Source organism: Armigeres subalbatus, chromosome 3 (assembly GCF_024139115.2).
Source record: "Armigeres subalbatus isolate Guangzhou_Male chromosome 3, GZ_Asu_2, whole genome shotgun sequence".
NCBI lineage: Eukaryota > Metazoa > Arthropoda > Insecta > Diptera > Culicidae > Armigeres > Armigeres subalbatus.
In genome coordinates, this window is record NC_085141.1 from 291,133,414 (window position 1) to 291,157,038 (window position 23,625).

General features: G+C 38.9%; 2 non-coding genes across 2 annotated transcripts; both read right to left on the minus strand.

The window, feature by feature from the left end:
• Positions 1–1,932: 1,932 nt before the first annotated feature.
• Trnal-cag (transfer RNA leucine (anticodon CAG)) lies at positions 1,933–2,015 on the minus strand. The gene has a single exon. It is a non-coding gene; the product is annotated as a tRNA-Leu (tRNA).
• Positions 2,016–11,911: 9,896 nt separating this feature from the next.
• Trnas-cga (transfer RNA serine (anticodon CGA)) lies at positions 11,912–11,993 on the minus strand. The gene has a single exon. It is a non-coding gene; the product is annotated as a tRNA-Ser (tRNA).
• Positions 11,994–23,625: the final 11,632 nt, after the last annotated feature.

Here is a 23,625-nt window from a genome sequence, read left to right on the forward strand (position 1 = left end):
TGAGTGAGTAATTAGTGATTTTATAGTAATAGAATGTTGATGGATTTCACCCGTGACATTAACGTCATCTCCTGCACGCTTCTTTTTAACTGTAGTCATGTGCGTCGCTACGCCACGCCTGCGAGAGTATTTTACCATCACGACTGCCCGATGAGGACTGACAAATTGTTCTTCTCGGAAGCACTCCTCCAACGTACCCCGATAAATGGCAATCGAACAATGCAACAATCATTGGATGCACGACATGAAACATGAATATATAAAAACATGAAATCATAAAAATGGACTCACGATAAGATGGATAATAATGGCGAGTAATAATGAAATCCCAAAATAGACCCTGTGTGGATTCTGTACAGCAGCTACTTCTATGGTATTCTGCTCGGCACAGTAGCAGGAAAATAACACTAACAAATAAAGAAAGGAATAAAAAATATCGAAATTTATTATTTCTGCAGAAAAAATAGTGCGAAGTAAATACTTATGCTTGAATTGTGCTGTAAATAGGCATAGAGTTAAAGGTTTAAAATAATATCTGAACATGTTATACTGTCTTAGTTGGTTTCAACTGGTGCAGCTATAGAGTTGAGGTAACGAGGTTCAATAAGAGTAATATTATTGGGTTTACAACTGAACCGTTTGTTTGAGAAACTGCATAAATAACATTTTTGGCCAAAATGAGATTTTTATATATTCGGAATCCTTTTCCAAAAAAAACGTATTCTGGCAAAAAATACGATTTTTTTTTTTTTCAGGAATGTATGAAATTTTTTTCGTTTGTTTGAGAAACTACATATGTTCATGTACTTTGAAGAGCAATTGTGGAGTACTGCTTACATTTTTTGCACTGAAAGTGCCCCAGGGTGTTGAGTTTTGCCAAAAACTATTGTTCTGTATCGAAGAAATCGAAAGATTGGGAGCCAATTTGTTCAAAAACAGTTTTTTGTTTTTTTTTTTCTCGAAATAGTGTAAAATGGACTCATGCAGTTTCTCAAACAAATGATTCAACTATTCATGTAAACCCTATCTAAACGCGTCTAAATTTGAATCAATTTTAATTTTGAGCTGCCAGGGAATAGCTGCTACGAAAATCTAGTTCGATCCGAATTCGAACCCTTTTGCACTACTTCTAGTTCGTTTGGAGCTAGGACCATTTCTCAAACAAATTTTGAATGCTTCAGTCGATGGTAGAAAAGACATAGGAAATAGAGAGATCATAGTGAAATATAGCTAATTTTATAAATTTTGTGACAGCACGTAAGAATGTTAGTTAAAATATCAAACTTAAACTTTAGGTGGCATTTTTACCTCTACAGCTGTTATTTAATTATTATTTTGGAATATTTCGTCGGTAATGGCTTAGAAAAGGAGCCAGGGATGAAAGCAATAAAAAATATACAACCTGCATGCATGCACTCATTACGCACACATTTCACCCCGATCGCCAGTCAGCCCTGCATCACCAGATCCATTTCATTCTCAATAATCAAATTGCGCATATATTCTGCTTCGTACGAATCCGTGGAGAATTCACTCTTGTAAGCTTGAATTGCTGCTTCGCTACTAGGAGTCGAGCGTTCAGTAGAGATGGCGGCAGATTTCTCCATTCAGCTGCAATAGTAGGAATCCAACCGGACTCGGAGACACGACCTTTTGAGGAAAACTACTTCACGTTCCACCAGATTTATGACGTCGTTGTATGTTAAGGTCAGGAGGGTTCGCGACTCAAAAAATAAAGAATTATCCATTTTTCTGCTTGGGCCAAAATTTTCGGGTTTCAAAATTGACAGCGAACGGAACGCGAGAAAATACGTCCAACTTGTAGTAATGCTTACTACGATCTTTTTCGTCGACGAGTGGATTGAGGAAGTGATTCAATATGATTGCCTATGCGCAATTCTTCTTCGCGGGTTTTTGTTACAAAAATTCGTTTGTCAGAAGTGGGATTCGAACCCACGCCTTCAGAGAAGACTACGACCTGAACGTAGCGCCTTAGACCGCTCGGCCATCCTGACTTGTATCAATGAAAGAAATGGCTTGAATTGGTCGAAACGTGCAAAGTTTTTATTTTCCAATAAGTTTCGTAATTTAGAAAGTGTCAGAAGTTTGTAGCAAATAAAATATGTACCTGTATATAAAGTAAAATCTAAATACCTAAATAAAGATAGAAAATATGTCATCAGAGGTAGGAAAAAACATTGTATTCGACATGTAAATGAATCAGTTCAACGAATCAAAAGGATTTTTGAACGTGTATTTATTTGTTGGCATTCATCTTTCACTGCGGCTATATCGCCTATCATGTGCCTTATACTCTGGTTTCTCGAAAATTCTCTAGACCGAATCGGAAGTCTCAAACCGATAGCTGTCGATAATCCGAGCCGAATACATAAAAATAGCCATGGCTGTCATCAAGACGAAAAATACTCTACAAGATAAGCATACGGGATAAACCAAATAAAAATTGATATCTCCAAAGGCCAATGATGCTACACAGCAGATACCAACAGAAGTTCCCCTTTCTCGCCTTTTTTCCCGTAATGCGGCATGGCAAAACGATACCCGCCGTATCAGTTTGGTTTGGTTTTGGGGGCAACCGCACCAGGCTCTCTAGCAGAGTGCACCACAACCACACAGAGGTTGAACGATTCGGAAGTTGTCCGCGGAACAACAGGCCGCTGCTGATGGGATGTTGGTTTTCCACTGTTTACCCACTGAGGTTCCATCTTTACTGGGGACAACAAAAAAATAAACAGATTGATCCACCTTCGCCACAGCAAAAAAACAAATCAGTTCAGTACGATTTAGTTACAATAACTCTAATATGGCTTTATATGGACATTAGGAAGTCATATGAACTCTTGAACGATTAATGAGATGTCCGGGTGAGTTCTCCAGCGCCATGCGTGGGATAAAACCTTACAAAACATCAGTACTTTTTAAGTATTCTCACAGGTTTACTAGAGGTTAGACTTCTTCCAAAACCAAATTTATTTTGCATGAAATTATCACCCTTCAGTTCGGAAAAAATAGACACAGAATGACCCTGCAGCTTTGCTCCAATGCAGTAGCGCACGGCAGCAGTCAGCAGCACCCAGGAAGGACATTCGTTCCGATTCACACGAGCCCTCTGTCATCGCGTTCCTGCATTGGCAGATTGGCAGTGCGGTCCGCTAGGCATTGACTGTCGGTGGTGTGGCTCGCGAGAGGGGTTCCGATGGTTATATTTCCCACCAGCCGGCAAATAAATTTATTAAAAAGCACGAACCGAGATATGGGTCAACACGGGTTCTTCGCGGCGTAGCCTTCCTGCTTCCGTGCGTTTTACTTTGCAACATTGTGGTGTCAAAACATTGCTGGTGGAAATGTTTGTGCACGTTTTCTACATTATGAATGCAAAATGCGTATAAGCGTTTGAGGATTTTTCTCAATGGTGCATCATAAGAAACACTAACGATTTGAAAATTAATTAATTACGCAATATGCATTATGTGGTATTTGTTGGCATATAATAATCAGATTTCCACTGCTCTTCAGTTACTTTTCGGTTTCCTATTCTCAGAAGTCAGAAGTTTGAAATAAAAAGTCAGTAAAAAATCAGAGGTCAGAAGTCGGAAGTCAAAAATCAAAAATCGAAAGTCAGCGATACGAAATCAGAAATCAGCGGTCAAAAGTTGGAAGTTGGAGGACAGAAATCTAAAATAAGAAATGAGAAGTCAGAAGACAGGACTAATTCAATACCAAATTTTCAAAACGACTTGTCTGAAGTCAAATTTCAGAAGTCCGAAGTCAGAAGTGAGAAGACGGAGGACAGAAGTCAAAAGCCAGGAATCATCATCAGAAGTCAGAGGTCAATTGGATATCGGAGGACGGAAGTCAAAAGTCATAAATTAGAAATCAAAAGCCAGAAGTTAATAGTTAGAAGTCAGAGTTCAGAAGTCTGAATGCGGAAGTCAGAAGCAGTGATATTAATTTGTGATCTGAGGCGTGAAATTCAAAATGTCATTTAAATGACATTATGTCATATGACTTGAGACATTTTGGAGAGAATTCACTATCTATTGCCACCGATGTTGTGATCAAAGCAATGGTATTTTGGACAAAAATATGAGACTACTCAAGCAATATGACTTTATCAAAAATTATGTTGTGAATATGGCTCCTGAAAATTCAAAATTCAGATGTTCAATTTTTTAAAATCAAAGGCCAGAAATCAGAAGCTTGAAGTCGAGGATCAGAAATTAGAAGTCAGAAGTTTGAAGCCAGAATTCAGAATTTTAAAGTCGGGGGACAAAACTCAGAAACCAGAAGTCAGAAATCAAAGGCAGAAGTCAAAGATCAGATGTCAGAGGGAGAAGTCAGAAGTTAATAATCAGGAGATAGAAGTCACAGTCAAAATCCAGAAGTTGGAGGTCAGAACTCCGAAGTAGGAAACCAGAATACAGTAGTTTGAAATCGGAGATCAGAAAACAGAAGTCAGAAAAAGCGAGGAATAAAAAATAAGAAATCATAAGTCAGAACTTGGAAGTCGGATATCTGAAGCCAGACTCAAATGTCAGAAATAGGCAGTCAGAAGGTAGAAGTTATAAATCAAAATCAGAAGTCAGCGGTCAGCAGTCAGAAGCAAAAATTTAAAAGTTTTAAGTCGGAAGTCAGGAACCACAAGTTGAAAGTAAGAAGCCTGAAGCCACAAATCAGAGATCAAAAGTTATAATTTATAAATAAGAAAATGAAAAAAGAGAATAAAGGAAGAAAAAAAAATGAGGGAGGAAGCAGAAAGCATAAAGAAAAAAGCAAATTCAAGATGAAAAAATAAAAAGAGAAAAAAAATTTAAGAGTGAAACTAATGGAAATAAAGAAGAATAAAAAAAAAGGAAAAAGGAAAAAATAAAGAAGGAAGAAAGAAGGATTAAGAAAAGAGTAAACATAATAAAAAGTAGGTACAAGGAAGAAAAGAAAAAGAATTAAATAGAAAAAAGAAAGTAATATGTAAGAAAATAAAACATAGAAGAATATAGAAGAAGAAAAGAAAAAAAATTAAGAAGAAAAACGAACAAAAAAAGAAGAGTGGAAAAGAAAGTATTAAGAGAAAGAGGACGAAGGAAAATTAAAGAAGAGGGCGGTAAGAAAAATAAAGCTGAAGAAAAAGGATGAAGAAAAAAGTAATGTATAAAAAGTTGTGGAAGAAAAAAGTAAAATAAGAAGAGAGAATAGAAAGTATGAGGAAGGAAAAAAAAGAGAAAAAAGAAGAAAGAAAGAAGAAGGAACAAGAAAGAGGAAACGAGGCAGAAAGATTGAATAATGGAAGAGAAAAAAAAATGTAGGGAGAAAGATGATAGACAAAAAGAAAGAAGTAGAAAGTAAGGAGAAAAATGTAATATGAAATTAAAAACAGAAAAGAATAAAGAAGAAGGAAAAAACAAAATAGAAGAGAGGAATAAAGAAGAAAGTAGAAAAAGAAGAGAAAAAACAGAAAGAAGAGGAGAGTAATGAAGAATAAGGCACAAACAAAGATAAAAGGAATAAGGAAAATATAATGTATAAAAAGTTTGTATTTTTGTATAAAACATCTAAAAATTTTGTATGGATTAACACACTTCGCTCAACATCCTCCCCCCACACACACACCACCCGTCAAAGCGATTCATAACTCCTGGACGCTCCCTTTTATTCAATTTCGTTTATTTGGTAGGCTCAGGCGTGTATAACACTTTACGGAGCCATTATACTTTATGATATATACAATCAATATAATTTTATTATACGGTTAGTAAGAGGGGGTGTAGAAGCCAGCGTACTCGTGGTGACTCGAGTTGGACGCTCCCTTATCTTCGCCCAGTTTTTCTTTTACAGTTTTATTACTTTTATTCTACTTTTATCGTCTTTCTTCTTTTCTGCGTTTATTATTCTTGCCAATTTTCTTTCTCCTCTTTTTTTCGATTCTTTCTACAAGATTCTTTTTCTCCTCGGTAAAAAGTACAAGCAACAAGAAAAAACGCGTACAAAGTGAAATTAAAGACACTTCCGAAGGATCAAAAAGAAGCCAAAGGAAGGAAAGAGAAAGAGAGAGCAAGCAAGGCGAAATAAGGAAGGAAAAGAAAAGAATAAAAGCAGCGTAAAAGAAAAAATAAATATTTTAGTGATAAACGGCTAGTCACTCTTCAGTTTAGTGAACGAGTATTTACCAAATAAAATACTCGTTTCACTAAAGTAAAGACTGAGTAGCTATTTATTACTGAAATAAAAGACATCACGCAGAAATAAAAACAAGAGAAAAAACGAAGAAAAGAAAGAAGAAGAGAAAACACACGAGAGAAGAGATAAAATGAAATAAGAAAGAAGAACGCGAAAAAACTAAAAAAGAGTAGAAAGAAAAAGCTCAAAAACAAAACAAAACAGTAAAATAAAACAAAAAGATGAAGGATGGAAGAAATGAAAAAAGAAGACAAAACGAAGCAAAGAATAATTTAAAGACGAACAAAATAGAAGAAGACAAGTAAATAGAAAAAAAAAACATAAGAAAGAAAATATAAGAAGTGAAATCTTATATTTGATATTTATACAGTGAAATCTCCCTTACTCGATATTGAAGGGACCATCGAGTTAGAGAGGTAGAGGTATCGAGATAGGGGACACAATTCTATTTATTCCATAATATCAATTTTCATATCATGTAGAAATATGTTGAGGAGTGAGAGGTTCGAAGTGAATAGTGAAAAGTGAGAACTGAGAAGTGAGAAATGAGATGTTTGAAGTAAGTACTGAGTAGTGAGAAGTTAGTACTGATGAATGGAAGTAAGTACTGAGTAGTGAGGTTTGCAGAAACAAGTGAGAAGTAAGAAGTTTGAAGTGAGAGGTGATAATTGCGAAGTAAACCGTAAGAAGTGTGTGGTGAGGAAAACAGAAACAAGAGGAAAAAAAATGAGACATGATAAATGGGAAGTGACAAGCGAGATGTTGAGAAATGAGTGGTGAGATATATAACAGAAAGAAGAAGTAAGAAGGAAGAAGAAATGAGGAAGAAGGTAGAAGGAATAATTGTGGAGAAAGAAAGAGGGAATAAGGATGAAAGAAGAAAGGAGATTGAAGAAAGTATATATAAAAAAGAAAAAGGCATGAAGAAACAAGGAAAGTTGAAAGAAGAGTGAAGAAAAAAATGGGAAAGGGTGAGGGAAAAGGAAGTCGGAAGAAAAAAGACGGAAAAAGGTAAAGAAAGAAGAAAAAGAAAAAAGAAGAAGGAAGAAAAAAAGGAAGTTGGTAGGAATAAAAATTTATTTCACAATTTTCACCTCTCATATCTCACTTCTAATTTTCCCTTTCTCACTCCTCGGTCCTCACTTCTCATTTCTTACTTCTTGATTTCCTCTTGAAAGGGGGCTTTCGACCCTCTTAAAAGGAGGCTTCCAGGCCTCTTGAAAGGAGGCTTCCGAGCCTCTTGAAACGAGGCTTCCGAGACCCTTGAAAGGAGGCTTCCGAGCCTCTTGAAAGGAGGCTTCCGAGCCTCTTGAAAGGAGGCCTGGAGCCTCTTGAAAGGAGGCTTCGAGCCTCTTGAAAGGAGGCTTCAGGCCTCTTGAAAGGAGGCTTCAGGCCTCTTGAAAGGAGGCTTCCAGGCCTCTTGAAAGGAGGCTTCTGAGCCTCTTGAAGGAGGCTTCAGGCCTATTGAAAGGAGGCTTCCAGGCCTCTTGAAAGGAGGCTTCCAGGCCTATTGAAAGGAGGCTTCAGGCCTCTTGAAAGGAGGCTTGAGGCCTCTTAAAGGAGGCTTCCAGGCCTCTTGAAGGAGGCTTCAGGCCTCTTGAAAGGAGGCTTCCAGGCCTCTTGAAAGGAGGCTCTGAGCCTCTTGAAAGGAGGCTTCCGAGCCTCTTGAAAGGAGGCTTCCGAGCCTCTTGAAAGGAGGCTTCCGAGCCTCTTGAAGGAGGCTTCCAGGCCTCTTGAAAGGAGGCTCTGAGCCTCTTGAAGGAGGCTTCCAGGCCTCTTGAAAGGAGGCTTCTGAGCCTCTTGAAAGGAGGCTTCCGGGCCTCTTGAAAGGAGGCTCTGAGCCTCTTGAAAGGAGGCTTCCAGGCCTCTTGAAAGGAGGCTTGAGCCTCTTGAAAGGAGGCTTCTGAGCCTCTTGAAGGAGGCTTCCAGCCTCTTGAAAGGAGGCTCTGAGCCTCTTGAAGGGGGCTTCCAGAGCCTCTTGAAAGGAGGCTTGAGCATCTTGAAAGGAGGCTTCCGAGCCTCTTGAAAGGAGGCTTCCGAGCCTCTTGAAAGGAGGCTTCCGAGCCTCTTGAAAGGAGGCTTCCAAGCCTTTTGAAAGGAGGCTTCCGAGCCTCTTGAAAGGAGGCTTCCGAGTCATTTGAAAGGAGGCTTCCGAGCCTCTTGAAAGGAGGCTTCCGAGCCTCTTGAAAGGAGGATTCCGAGCCTCTTGAAAGGAGGATTCCGAGCCTCTTGAAAGGAGGCTTCCGAGCCTCTCGATAGCCTCTTGAATTGGAAAAATATCAAAGCTTCATCAATAAATTTTAATTGGAATTGCAACACATTACGAATTTTTGTCCGAGGTACCCCCTGGGACAAGCAAAGATAACCCCAGGGGTACATGTACCACAGGTTAAGAACAGGTGAGATAAAGGAAGAACCAGCAATTAGAAAAGTGAAATAAAATAGATGAAAAAACAGTGAAATATAAAACAAGAAAGTCTTTCTTCTTTAATGTCTAGAAGAAAAAGTAAGAATGGAAGTAAAACGAAAGCCATAAGAATTAAAATGAAAGATCAAAGAAGAAGGAAAAAGGAAGAATAAATAAAGAAAAAGACAAAGAAAGCAGCAGAAATGAAGAAGAAAGAAAGCAAATAATATGGGAAAAAGAAGAAAAATAAGAAAAGAAATAAGAAAGAGAAAAGAACATAATCAGGAAATAAGAGAAGATTCAATAAAACAAGTGTGTAATATGAAATGATTTCATTCATTTATTTAGTTAACATCTAAACAGATAACACTGAATCAACAATTTGACGCCACAATGCACGGTTCGAGGCCGCATCTCTCCAACCTCGGATATGCCCCACGCTCGCCAAGTCGTTTTGCACCTGGTCTGCCCATCTCGCTCGCTGCGCTCCACGCCGTCTCGTACCTGCCGGATCGGAAGCGAACACCATCTTTGCAGGGCTGCTGTCCGGCATTCTTGCAACATGTCCTGCCCATCGTACCCTTCCGGCTTTAGCTACCTTCTGGATACTGGGTTCGCCGTAGAGTTGGGCGAGCTCATGGTTCATTCTTCGCCGCCACACACCGTCTTCTTGCACACCGCCAAAGATGGTCCTAAGCACCCGTCTCTCGAATACTCTGAGTGCTTGCAAGTCCTCCTCGAGCATTGTCCATGTTTCATGTCCGTAGAGGACAACCGGTCTTATAAGCGTCTTGTACATGACACATTTGGTGCGGTGGCGAATCTTTTTCAACCGCAGTTTCTTCTGGAGCCCGTAGTAGGCCCGACTTCCACAGATGATGCGCCTTCGTATTTCACGACTAACGTTGTTGTCAGCCGTTAGCAAGGATCCGAGGTAGACGAATTCCTCGACCACCTCGAAGGTATCCCCGTCTATCGTAACACTGCTTCCCAGGCGGGCCCTGTCGCGCTCGGTTCCGCCCACAAGCATGTACTTTGTCTTTGACTCATTCACCACCAGTCCAACTTTTGTTGCTTCACGTTTCAGGCGGGTGTACAGTTCTGCCACCTTTGCAAATGTTCGGCCGACAATGTCCATGTCATCCGCGAAGCAAATAAATTGACTGGATCTGTTGAAAATCGTACCCCGGCTGTTACACCCGGCTCTCCGCATGACACCTTCTAGCGCAATGTTGAACAACAGGCAGGAAAGTCCATCACCTTGTCTTAGTCCCCGGCGCGATTCGAACGAACTGGAGTGTTCGCCCGAAATCTTCACACAGTTTTGCACACCATCCACCGTTGCTTTGATCAGTCTGGTAAGCTTCCCAGGGAAGCTGTTCTCGTCCATAATTTTCCATAGCTCTACGCGGTCTATACTGTCGTATGCCGCCTTGAAATCAACGAACAGATGGTGCGTTGGGACCTGGTATTCACGGCATTTTTGAAGGATTTGCCGTACAGTAAAGATCTGGTCCGTTGTCGAGCGGCCGTCAACGAAGCCGGCTTGATAACTTCCCACGAACTCATTCACTAATGGTGACAGACGACGGAAGATGATCTGGGATATCACTTTGTAGGCGGCATTAAGGATGGTGATCGCTCGAAAGTTCTCACACTCCAGTTTGTCGCCTTTCTTGTAGATGGGGCATATAACCCCTTCCTTCCACTCCTTCGGTAGATGTTCGGTTTCCCAGATTCTGACTATCAGTTTGTGCAGGCAAGTGGCCAGCTTTTCCGGGCCCATCTTGATGAGCTCAGCTCCGATACCATCCTTACCAGCTGCTTTATTGGTCTTTAGCTGTTGAATGGCATCCTTAACTTCCCTCAAGGTGGGGGCTGGTTGGCTTCCATCGTCCACTGAACTGACGTAGTCATCTCCTTCGCTGCCTTGACTTTCACTGCCTGTACTCTCCGCGCCATTCAGATGTTCCTCGTAGTGCTGCTTCCACCTTTCGATCACCACACGTTCGTCCGTCAAGATGCTCCCATCCTTATCCCGGCACATTTCGGCTCGCGACATGAAGCCTTTGCGGGATGCGTTGAGCTTCTGGTAGAACTTGCGTGTTTCTTGAGAACGGCACAGCTGTTCCATCTCCTTGCACTCCGATTCGTCCAGGCGGCGTTTCTTCTCCTGAAAAAGGCGGGTCTGCTGTCTCCGCTTTCGTCTATAACGTTACACGTTCTGCCGGGTACCTTGCTGCAGCGCGACCGCCCTCGCTGCGTCCTTCTCCTCCAGAATCTATCTGCACTCTTCGTCGAACCAATCGTTCCGTCGACTTCGACCCATATACCCGACGTTGTTCTCCGCTGCGTCATTAATGGCTGCTTTGACCGTATTCCAGCAGTCCTCAAGAGGGGCCCCATCGAGCTCACCCTCTTCCGGCAACGCTGCCTCGAGATGCTGCGCGTATGCAGTGGCGACATCAGGTTGCTTATAAAATGATGTTTGAGAAACAAATAAAAATGTAATTAAAAAAGTAAGAGGGAAAAGAGAAGGAAGAGATATGAAGATATTTCGTTCTTCATCTTTTTTTTCTCTTTCTTCATTAGAAAATACAGAAGAAAGGGAATAAATAAAGTAGGAAAAAGTGAGAAGGATGGAGCAACAAGAAAACAAGACACTAATAAAACGCGACGCACGACAAGTCATATTACTTATCGTTTTTACACAAATGAAAATTACGGAAAAAATCGTAGAAAACCGTAATTTAGTAATGGAATAGCAAAATAAAGAAAACAAAAGATGAACAAAGATAAAAAAGATTATGGAAAAAAGGAGAAATTACTAAAAGCATCACGATACAGTGAAACCCCCGGATCGAAGTTGGAAATTATCAAGATTTTCATGTGTCTGAAAGCCGAAAATCCTGATTACCTACTAGGGGGAAAGACGGCTTTGGCAGGTTTTGTTTTTATTATTGTCAGGGGGGTTTTTGTCGACAAAATTTTATGAAATTTGGCCACAATATTCTTTGATATGCCAAGAATGTTTATGCCAAATTTGAGCATAATCAGTCATAAAAAAACCCCTGACAATAATAGAACAAAACCTGCCAAAGCCTTCATTCCCCCTAGATAAAGTAAAGTTATTTTTTATGATTCTATTTTAACTATTCTAATTTCGGTTATAAAGCACACTGAGTCATGATTTCAGCATAAAACAAAGATTTATTCTAAATCGGAAACAGGTTTTCAATACTGTCTCAAAACGGAATAATTTTCCGCGGGTTTAATGTTCATGTACCAGCAGCTAAAAATATTTATTTTCGCAGCCGGTAGGATTCGAACCTACGCTCCCAGAGGGAATCTGATTTCGAGTCAGACGCCTTAACCACTCGGCCACGACTGCACCATACCGATTGAACTGTGAGCCAACAGTAAGTGAGAAGAAAGCGATTAATAAGGAAACGAATTCTATGTCTGATGCTTATTTTGGATTTCACTTCGAGGCGCCCCGAAGAATTTACGGCATTGTCAACAATCACACCTTCTAGGATTGATGGATGATGAAAATAAATTTCGCTTATTTCATCATGTTGCTGATAGCTGCCTGCCTAAACCGCAAGATAAGATCTCGTTTTTACAACTTGTTTGTACACTGACAATCCCCCACCCAGATGCTTTCGCCTAATTCTCACATGCTTCGTCATAGAAGTTTACGACGCGCCACAGTGAGTGATGACGGCAATGATTTTTGACACATGCTCCCGCCTATCGAAGGAATGTTCGCGCCATCTAAACGACTGATCCAAAGGACCACACTCCGTCATCTCGTAGCTCGTGTAAAGAAAATTGAAAGCCTTTACCAGTTTGAATAGAATAAACTTTGTGCATAAAAACTCGAACAAGTGTATTGCATTAAAAATTAAAGGGAAGAAGCCGAAATTAAAATAAATGCGACAATAGCGCTTCTCGGCACGTTCCTCCGATGCCGCACTGGGTTGGCGCTTCTCGAAAAAAAAAGTCAACTTCATACACCTATTATACTCTTTTGCATACCGCGTACGCGCTCTCTCGGAATAGCAAATGAATTTTTCATGAAGTATGATGCGGCTGATTATTATGATTGTTATGATCCTCGGTTATCATAGCTGGCTCGCGTTGATTTGCGATTTCGACACACAGAGCGCCCGATAAGGGTTTTCCCCCGGTTTGCGTATAGAAATCTCTGCAGCAGGAGTGTAAAAATTTACTACTAGCACGTGTTTAAACTTCGGCAGTGGTTCCAGCTGGGGCTCGTCGTTGCGCACATGAACACAAGTAAACATGGAATGGGGGGATCCCGAATGTCGCCCCTTCATTTAATTTGGCAAAATACGCACCCTATCTATGGGGTTTACCGTAGTACGAGAACAAATGATGCCAATTTGTTTAAGCTCGTTCTGTTGTCTACGATTGCCACTATGATATGGGTATAATCGAAATCCTCGTCGTTTAATTCAAAACTATTCGATTCCGCTTTGCGGTAGCCGGGATTGGTATTTCGAAAACGACCGAGCGGAAGCGATTGGCGACGACTATGACGACGACGACGGTACGAGGATTTCTTCCGTGAAGCGGTTAAGGGTTGGTCAGGCATAAACTAATATTTGTGGCTCGCTCTACTGCTGGCTCGCTGCTGATCTGCACGATTGCAATCTTGTCAAGAAGGGGGAAATTTTTCGGTTTAGTCTAGTCATGAGGAAATCCGAAAGACACAAATCGTTGCAGGTGAGATTAGCGTTCTGATTGGAACTAATGGTGTTTAGTGAGAGGAAAACTCTCGAAAACGCTCGTTTATAGACGACGCGATACCTACATAAGAATGGACCTATAACAGATATGGGAAAGAAATGTAGGATTTTGTGAAGTTTTGGATGATTAAGTTTAGATTTAAATGGTAATTCATACTTTGAAGTTTTGTAGAACTTTTTCCTGAATTCCTCGGAAGCTGTAACTCAAAAATTTTCATAGTTATGTGCAATATAACTTACAACATGCAGCATATGCTCTAATTGGAGATTTGTAGGACATCACAAAAAAAACCGAATCACAAATTAACTTATGACAGATTTGGTTGCAGTAACTCACATAAAGCATTTCTCGGGAGATTTGGGAAGGAATTTTTTTAAATAATCACAATAAATTCCAACTGGAGGCATCTGACAAGGATTTTGAAAGTTTTGTGTGACTTTTTGAATTTATCTTCCATCTTCTTTTCAACAATCCCTTGCTCTTGGATACACTTAATGTTCGAAATTACTTTGCGGTGCAGCACTGCTTCAGTTCACCGAAACCCCATTTATATATCGTTTTCTTTTCCTCTTCAACGTTTGCCACTTGTTAATGCTGACCTATGGCATCATTATGCCGTTTATGTCACTCAGCCGAGGCCTAGTGCCAGCCGAGACTGCTGCTGACTGATGATGGTGTCATGACATTAGAGTAAAAGCAAACCCATTTTCGGTTCTCCCGCCATCATCATCGTCGCCGTCACGCTCTTGGTCCCGAAAACAGCCGGAAAAATTATTTATTAACTGCAGTCATTTCATATTCCCTCCTGACAGGTAAGGACTCTGCACTGACGGGTTTCTCGTCTTGACTAGGGACCAAACAAAAAATAAAATCCCTCCAACATCGACAACGAACGGCGTCGAGGCCGGACGGGCGGGTGTGGCACGGTCGTAGTCAGCATGCAGAGAAGCATAAAAAAATGTAGAATAATAGTTCATCATGCCACCTGAAACCATTTCCTTCCTCCGCTCGTTGCTCCACCAGTTCCACCCACCAACCATTTGCAGCAACGTCTAATAGAGCGTAAAATTATTCAGTCTGTTCCTGCCGGAGAGGTGGTAAGCCTGCGGAAAAATGTAGCGTGGAAATAACTATTTTCGTCGCATAAAACTAATTCGTGTTACCCGATCACGGATTTTGTTTGCTGTGTGGCTTGAAATTGTTTCCGTTTTCGGTGTGCTTATTTTTCGGTAGTTTCTAAGGACGAGGAGGAACAGTGATTTGCAACGGCATGCACAGCCCTGGAATCCATGAGTAATGTGATATTACTCACGACTTCTAGGGCTGTGCATGCCATTGCAAATCATTTTTCTTCCGAATATAAGATGCACCATTCCGAATGAACAGGATTACTTCAAAAAACAACTTTTAATAGACCCCGAGACCCATAGTGTTAGAGGAGGAGGTTCGGTTGTGGGCACCGTTCGGTTATGGGCACCCCTATGTATCTTTTGACAGGTAAGAGATGCAGTCATTATGACAACCGTAATTTGTTTGCTATAGTAGCATGATGTTTTGTGCTCAATATCAAACCGGATGGGCATTTCTACTTTGAACTAGGAACAAATCATTTTTTTAGCAAAAAAAAACAACATAAAAGTTTTTTTTTATCTTTTTCAAAGTGTTATAAATTGAAGTGATTTAATTCAAAAAGTTAGTTCTAATGCGTATTTAAACAGTAAATTTAATCTATTTTGAGGCTCAATGACGATTGCCATCAAAATTTAAGCGGGAATTTTTTTTTTCTTCACATTCCAAAAAAGCTGTGAAATTCTGTTGTGGGCACCCTTATTGGTTCGGTTATGGGCACCCTCATTTTATTGATAAATCATTCAATATCGTTTTAGTTGTCCCTAAACTTATTTTTAATTACGTTTTTATAATTATTTAAAAAACAAAATTGATTGAAATAATGAGTTTATTAAATATTTTTGTTTTTTGGGCATGTCTAGTTATTATACACACACTTTTAGGAACTAAGTGTTGACTGATTTGCTTGCAACAAGTTGCATTCAACGGAGAATCCTTTCCCATTGTTTCCTATTGAAAATTGGTCAGATCGGACTATGGGATCAACATTTATGGCCAAAATATTATTTTTTGTAATGAACGAGAAAGGCACTATTACCGGTAGGGTGATTAATCAGGATTTTTTGACTGTGATGCATACCAATAAAACGTAAATCAATGAAAAATTGAAACCCCCTTACCTAAAGTACTATTTTAGACCTTTCTCATGAGATTTTTTTCAGCATCCTCCTTGATACAACGAGGAAGGCATCAACACTGCTAGGTGGATTGATTTGAGTTTTTTAGTGTCTCCTGGCTATTATAATGAATAAGCTTATGGATGTGGCTTTCTCAGTCTGAGGATAATCAAAACGGCTAGATTTTGAAATTACCCGACGTTTCGTCCGAATGTATTTGGCCTTTCTAGCCATTTTGATTATCCTCAGACTGAGAAAGCCACATCCATAAGCAACTTCAATTCCAATCGTCAATTAATATTAAATAACGAATAAGTTTTCAAGGGTGCCCACAACAAAACCACAAAATAGAAATGTCCAAAAATGTCAAATTTTGTAAATTGTCAATTTTTTTTTCAATTCGCAAAAACCTAACTTATTTCTTCGCTAGTAGTAAGGTTATACGTCTAGTTTTCCATTGCTATGCAAATGTCGGGATAAGATCAACCAGGGCCAAAGTTATGGACCAAACACAAGAGGGTGGCCACAACCGAACCTCCTCCCCTATATACCGATCGACTCAGCTCGAACCAAGGTGATGTCTGTGTGTGTGTGTGTGTGTGTGTGTGTGTGTGTGTGTGTGTGTGTGTGTGTGTTTTTTTTTTTTTTTTTTTTATTCCTGCCGAAGGACATATACACTAGGACTGTGTGTGTGTGTGTGCGCGTGTGTGTGTGTGTGTGTGTGTGTGTGTGTGTGTGTGTGTGTGTGTGTGTGTGTGTGTGTGTGTGTGTGTACAAACCTTTTGAAAATCTATGCATTACTGGATGCTAAATGATAGAAAGCATCAAATTAGCGGCATTACCTACACAGAAAAAAAAATGAAAAATAAACAGCGCGTAAAACTTGACATGCGGAAATTTACGCTATTTTACGCTGAAATGGCCTTCTTTCCGACAATATTGCTCACAACTTGTATGCAATATTGACGTTCCACGTCAAATATTGTATACCTTTAAGCTACATCTCGTGTGGATGTACGCTAATAATGACGTTCCATTTATGTGCATTATTTTTAGCGTAAATTTCAGTGGATTTTTCTATCTGTGTAGCTATATCTCTAAATTTGGACGTGTTAGAGCATTTCTAAGGACAGATTCGGATTCAGAGGGCCAAATTCTTCTGGAGACACATCAATTGGTTCTGAGGACACTGTAACTATTGGTTACAGGGCAAAATATCACGCAGCCCTCTATTGTTCACCAACAGATGGAGTGCTTAAAAATAGGGTGTGTGGTCAAATTGTAGACACAAAAAATAAAAGAATGCAATTTATGATGTAACAACTGCATTTCACAGGTGGGAATTTTTATTATAAAAGCGCAGTAAGGTTTCTATCTCTTATCGATCGTGATCTCTGAACAGAGTAGAAGTGCGCGCGTGTGTAGTGTTAGTATTGTGAAGGTCTTAAAGCTATTGTTAGTAGAATGAAAAGAATAGAAAAGTTTTAGTAAACATGCATAATACAAAAATTAGTACGCTAAAACGCAAAAGTTACTGTCCTTAAACTAAGTGACAAACAACAAATAATTTGAAGACAAACAAACAAGAAAAAGGTCCGGAAAGTGGACCTTTTTCTTCCGACCTTTCTTCTAGTTTCAACAGAAGTGTCCGGAGGCCGATTTCCCGGATACCATCGCGTACCTCGCCGATCGAAGAAAGCCGTCAGTGACAATTCCGCCATCTTTGTCACCTGTGACTGGCAAAACACAGCTACCAACGGTCATCCCGGTAGCTCAATTCCGCCATCGTAGTCCTCGTCGACTGGCAACATCGCCATTACCATCCCCATCCCGGTGATCTGATTCCGCCATCTCCGTCACCGTTGACTGGCCAAAACCCACCACGACCATCATTACCCGGTGGTACACTTCCGCCATATTCGTCAACATTGACTGGCCCCGCCACCACTATCATCGCTACCGGTGGTACGATTCCGCCATCTTCGTCATAATTGGCTGACCAGAACGTTAGCTATCGCCCGGAGACGATCACACACGACTCAAGAGTGGACACCACGAAACCACTGCCAATGATCCGGATCACGCAAGTACCCCATATGAGTGATGTCAATTAATAAATTGTAAAATGTTAAAAGCTTCAGTGGTAGCCAATTAATGTAGAGCGCAGCCCTGGGTTAAAATAATTCCACCGCTTCTTCGTTTTTCCGCTTTGTTTCGGAGTCGAAAAGGAGTCATCAGGCCTCGCTGTCCGGAGATCGTCGAATCGGTATTAGTTGAAGCCCTTGTGAAGGTAGTTGATTGTTTCGCCTCCACCTCCCCCCCCCCTTTTCTATGTGTAATATCTGTGTGAATAACGTCTAGTTCCTGTTATCCCAAGTGTCCTTAAATTAGTATGAGGAAGTGTGAGATCAAGCTATCCTGATTATACGACCCTGTAGATTTCCTAAATTCCCTTAATCCCTGAGTAGCCGAGTTACAACTCACAAAAGGTTCAATTTTGTTCTCCTGTGTAATCGAATGTTTTTGGTGAAGTTGAAACGAATGCTTTATTCCTCTAGACCAACAGCAGCTCTAGCGCCACTCTCCAGGGGAGAGGCTGCTGAGGCGTTTTGGATTGCGCGGATAAGACTCAATCTATTCGGGCGGGTTGATATGAGTCACAAACACCGATCTCATTCTGACTTTCCAACCATGCAGCAAACCAAACTCAAAATTCTTTCATATTATGAATTCAAACATGAATGATCGGAGATTTAATATAATTTAGGCGGGGAAATAAAATCGGAACCGAATCAGACTACTCCAAGAGAAAACGTCAACTCGAATCAGTTTAAAGAAGATCTTTTTTGTTGATGGTACCATGGTTCATATTTTTATTAATTCAAATCATCAAATTTTGCCTACTCTGATCTTTAGTTGGCGTCAACACTAACTGTTTTGATAGTAGAAAGGTTTTAGATCAGGGCTGCCCAACGTACGGCCCGCGGGCCGGATGCGGGCCTTGGCTCCATTTTTTGTGGCCCACGGCCTGTAAGAAAAAAATCATAAGGGTTGTGTACAAGACACGACCGCCCGACGTAAACTACGTAAAACAGTTTGGTGAAATGTAGAATCTAGTGCCAGTGCAAGAATACATATTTGCAGCAGCTCTCTACAATACGCGCTTGTTATTCTGCTACGAACGGCAACGTAATTCTGCTACGACGTCGTACTTTGAACAAATTCGTCTCGCCTCAATCTTCCTATGTTTAAAATGGTGTCCATGAGAAGAATCGATTAATTCCCAATAATGCATATTTCGAATCACTAACGACCACACGTTAGTGAAAAATACTATTTAACCACACGGGGGCCCTCCTTAGCCGTGCAGTAAGATGCGCGGCTAAGGGTATGCGATAACACACTTTTTCCTAACGAAACGAAACGAAACGAAATTTAAAATGTCTATATTGATTCGGATCGAAACGAAACGAAATATAGATTTCTTTCACGACTTCGAAACGAAACTAAATCAAGGTACATTTAATTCGGAATTTTACGGAATGAAACGAAATTTTAATTTTTTTTCCCGCGGAATTTTTATTAAACTGGTTTTACATTATGTACGCAATTCTGATTTCACTTTTTCAAATAACTGTTTTGCGACCAGAGTCCGTAGGGAAACATCCTTCAAATCTTGGGTTGCCATGAATCTCTTGAGCGGATACTTTTCCGAACATCTTGTCACATTTACGAAATTAAGTTTTCTGTAAAATATTTGGAGCGACATATGAGCATGAAATTTAAAATTCCTCAATTTTATGGTTAATAAAAACAGTGAGAATTTATATGAACATATAAATTTACGTTGAAGCATTCGATTATGATTATGTATTAAGAGATGAGAGGAAATTTAAAAAATCACATTGAAATAACAGACCCCTATTTGTAGTTTTTTGCCTTTCTTGTACAACAAAGTTGTACCGAAAGGCTATCATTTCACTCCAAAATTAAACTTTTCATAGGAGGCTAGGATACCTCTAATGTTTTATATGACTCAGCTCGTCGAGCTGAACAAATGTCTGTCTGTCCAAGTGTATGTGTGGTGCACACGATACCGAAAACCATTAGCCACTTTTTCATATAGTAATTTTAAACCGATTCTCTCGCAACAAGTTGCATTTGTCCCCTGTCAAAATTTCCACTAGTTTGGATGAATTTTTTGTTAATATTTACAAGAAATCTTATTGTAAATGTATACGAAATTTTATAAATACTCTGAAGAAGTTCAAGAAAAAAATTAAATATAATTTCCGATAACAGTTCGAAAAGGTTTTTCATTCAAATACGGAAAAGTTCTCGTAGAAAAATCAGAAGAACTTTCTGTAAAAGTCTAGTTTCATATTTGAATCCAAAAAATTGAACTGAAAACATTGCTTGATTGTTGTTCCAGCTGCAACGCCGAAAAGATTATTGACCAGAAAAAATAATAATTAATGAATAATGTTGATTAAATCTAAGAATCAATATTATTCGTAAAACGCCAAAGGTTTTAAGGACCCTACATGTGTTGTATTTATTGTCAACTTTTTCTTATTATTGGTTCGATTGTATTTAAAAACATATCTATATAGTAAAAATGAAGTGGGCTGTGTTCGTATCCGCATAACTCGAAAACGGCTGGATGGATTTTCTCCATTCCTTCAGCAAATATGTCCGTTATCGCTTCCGACGGGTTTATATGATATTTTCTCATGCAAAAATCACGAGTAAAAGTAGAGAAATTATGAAAAACAAAAATGAAGATAATTCGCATGGGCAGCTCAGAACGCTCATTTTCGCCTACTATGCAGGACAACGTCTGCCGGGTCGACTAGTCGCTTTATAAAAATGGTATTTTTATGATGCATCTTATAAATCCAAATAAATGTTAGGATAGTATACATCTTGCACATGTAAGCTCGTCATCTCTCAATGCAAAAAGCATGAAAATTATCATAGAAATCAGTAAACTGAACAAGTGAAAAAAAAATCATTCAATTACGATAAACGTATTCCGAGGCTTTTAAAATACTACCTCATTTTGATTTTATTATAATAACAGTGCAGAAGATATGGTGTTATTTTAGAAACCTCAATTTTCAAATAAATAATAATCAATAAAAAAAAAATTCACAATTGGGTAGGTAGCTGTACAAACACGTTCAAGTCAACGAGAAGTTTCGCTTCCGGTAAAGGAATGAGCTTCTTTACAATAATTAAAGTTTGCACTAATTTGTGAATAGGAATCTTTTTTTTACTAAATAGTATTTTTTCTGATTGATTTTGTTAGAAACTATTAATATTGTAATGCGATCATCTTTCTAGCAAACATATATAAGAAATAGAAATAGAGAATTATACGGAAAAAATGCTCAATGGCGTTATACTAGGGAGAGAATTATTATCCGAAAACAAAAAAAATAACTTTAAAATATTTACAGGTTTAGATATAATAGTTTATACTAAGTAGATGTAGAAGGAATAAATAAATGCAAATTATACTTATTCCTGATCCTAAAGCAAGTGAGAATTCCTATTCCTAAGGCAAGAGTTTACAGCATCGTCAAGCCAAAATTTATAATCCACTGATAAATAATTCTTAACAGGCAATCCAATGAACAATTTTTCAGAAGCTCATCAGTTTTATATCAGTAAGTATAAAAATACAGAAATTGTGGGATTTTTCATATACGGATTCAAATTTCGTTTAAACCCTTAGTTCACTTAAGAATTATGTATTATGTAATATTGTCTTGTCAGCGTAGTTTTATAGTATTGACTTAGTCAAAATTAGAAAATTAATGTTCAGATTTATTTTTTATTTAGTGGGATACCCAATTATAAGGACTGTTCGAAAATAAGTTATCCACATTATTTTATTTGAATAAAATCGGATGGATTTTGAAAATTTATTTAAATTTGTCTAGCAATATATGTTAATTCTGTTTGTTAAGTTTTATGAAATAATATAATACTGAATAAATATTTCCGTATTCCAACATTTATTCAAGTATTTTTCTTCCTGGTCGGCATAAAATTGCCTCGTTTTGAAACACGATTACTTTCTGGTCCAAATTCCGGTCACTTGATTTTGATATTCTTCTTTTCCGACAGATTAGCGAACGTGTAGTTCCCAAGCTTGTTGACCATGAATTTTTACCTTTGGGGGTGGATTGCGGAATGCTTGGTCAAATTATCCATCTCGATGTCCTTCTTACGAAGCCATGTGTCCAAAACTCAAATTTCCAAATTACTTTTAATTTGAGATACATCGGAAACAACAAATTTTCAACAAAAAAACAAATTTTGATTTGAAACTTAACATACGAATACGTCGAATGCGGGGTAAAACATACCAATACCTTCATGAGTTTCTGAATAGAAACACTTTGAAAGTGGATAACTTATTTTCGATTCAGTCCTTATATCTACATCTGCCAGGCGTATACGCAGATAGAGAATTGATATTACTAGACCAACATTTGAAAAGGCCGTATCAGCTAAAAGGTATTCCTTCTTATTCTTCGTCTACATATATAGCATACATTTGCTCTTTAGAAGAATCCTCTACACCTTTCTAAAATTCACAAAGATATGTATTTCAGATTACTGATTACTGATATACAATTAGCTCGACAAACTGAGCTATTGTCTGTGTGTCCTTGGCATATGAGAACAGCTGTTATGGTCAGCATGAGCTGAAAGCAATCATAAGTAAAGAACTTTCAGCAATTTTAATGATCTTTCAACTCGTTCTGGTTTTTTTGCAAACTCTATGCGAAGATCTAGAAATGCCCACAAATCTGCAATGTTCCTTACATATTGTGCAAATAGTCAAAGAAGAGCTTAATAGGTTGATTAACTGTACACATCGTAGTTGCTAATCATGATTGGCCGAGAAACAGCAAATAATATTCTAGGGACACAAAAAAGTTATCCTTACTGTATATTTGCTTCGGAGTTTCCAATTCATGACCAATAACGATGCTGGTCACGTGCTTATAGTCAATTTAGGATAAGGAGAGGAAAATTTGTTTAACACTCATTGTTATAAGAGACCGAGGAACGCTCTGCATCCTCTTGAGCTCTGCGGAAAAGGAATCTTTGGTTAGTTGAGAAGGTAATTCATGTGAAACCCCTTGGTAAGCGACAAAATATTTATTGTACACGAAGTTATTTTGAAAACAAGAAGACGAAAACTGTGCTTCAAATCAATCCAACGCAAGATCAATATGCTTCGTTTAATAATCTTCTACAACACGATCGATTCCACACTAATTAATTTTGTACTCTTATATGCAAACATTGGTTATATCACTTCGCGTTCTCCCACACTAGCATCAACACGATCGATTGCACACAGGTTAAACAAATTTCTGCTACACGCTTAAAATCAATAACACAGAGATATGTTTGCTTCACACAAACGGACCTAATGCAGAACAACACCTAGATGAGCGACAGTTACACAGCCACAAAAATAGCTCGTGTGGTTTTATTGAAGCTTGGATTTCAATATTTTCAACAGTATTTGGTTCCTCATGAAACAAGGAATCTGTACAAACGTTTACATGTTAAAAAAAAAACCGTTACCACGACCGTACGAGGCATTTTTGTGCCTGTGTAACTATCGCTCATCTAGGTGCTGTTCTGCATTAGGTCCGTTTTGTGTGAAGCATACACATCTCTGTGTTATTTATTTTAAGCGAGTACGCTAGGTAGATTTTTTTCACTTCGCGTTCTCCTGGACTAGCTGCCGTCCCACCAGCAGCAACACGATCAATTCCGCATTCATATTGTGCAAATAGTAAAAAAATATCACAAAATTTAAATTTTAATCCTGGAAACACTGAAGACGTTTTATAGAAGAAAACTACATACAAATTTGTCGACTAAGAATGGGGTTTTGTAGTAAGCGTTAATAGGAATATTGTATAACCTAAAGTTTTGAAAACAACTTTACGATTTTGTTCTGCGGCG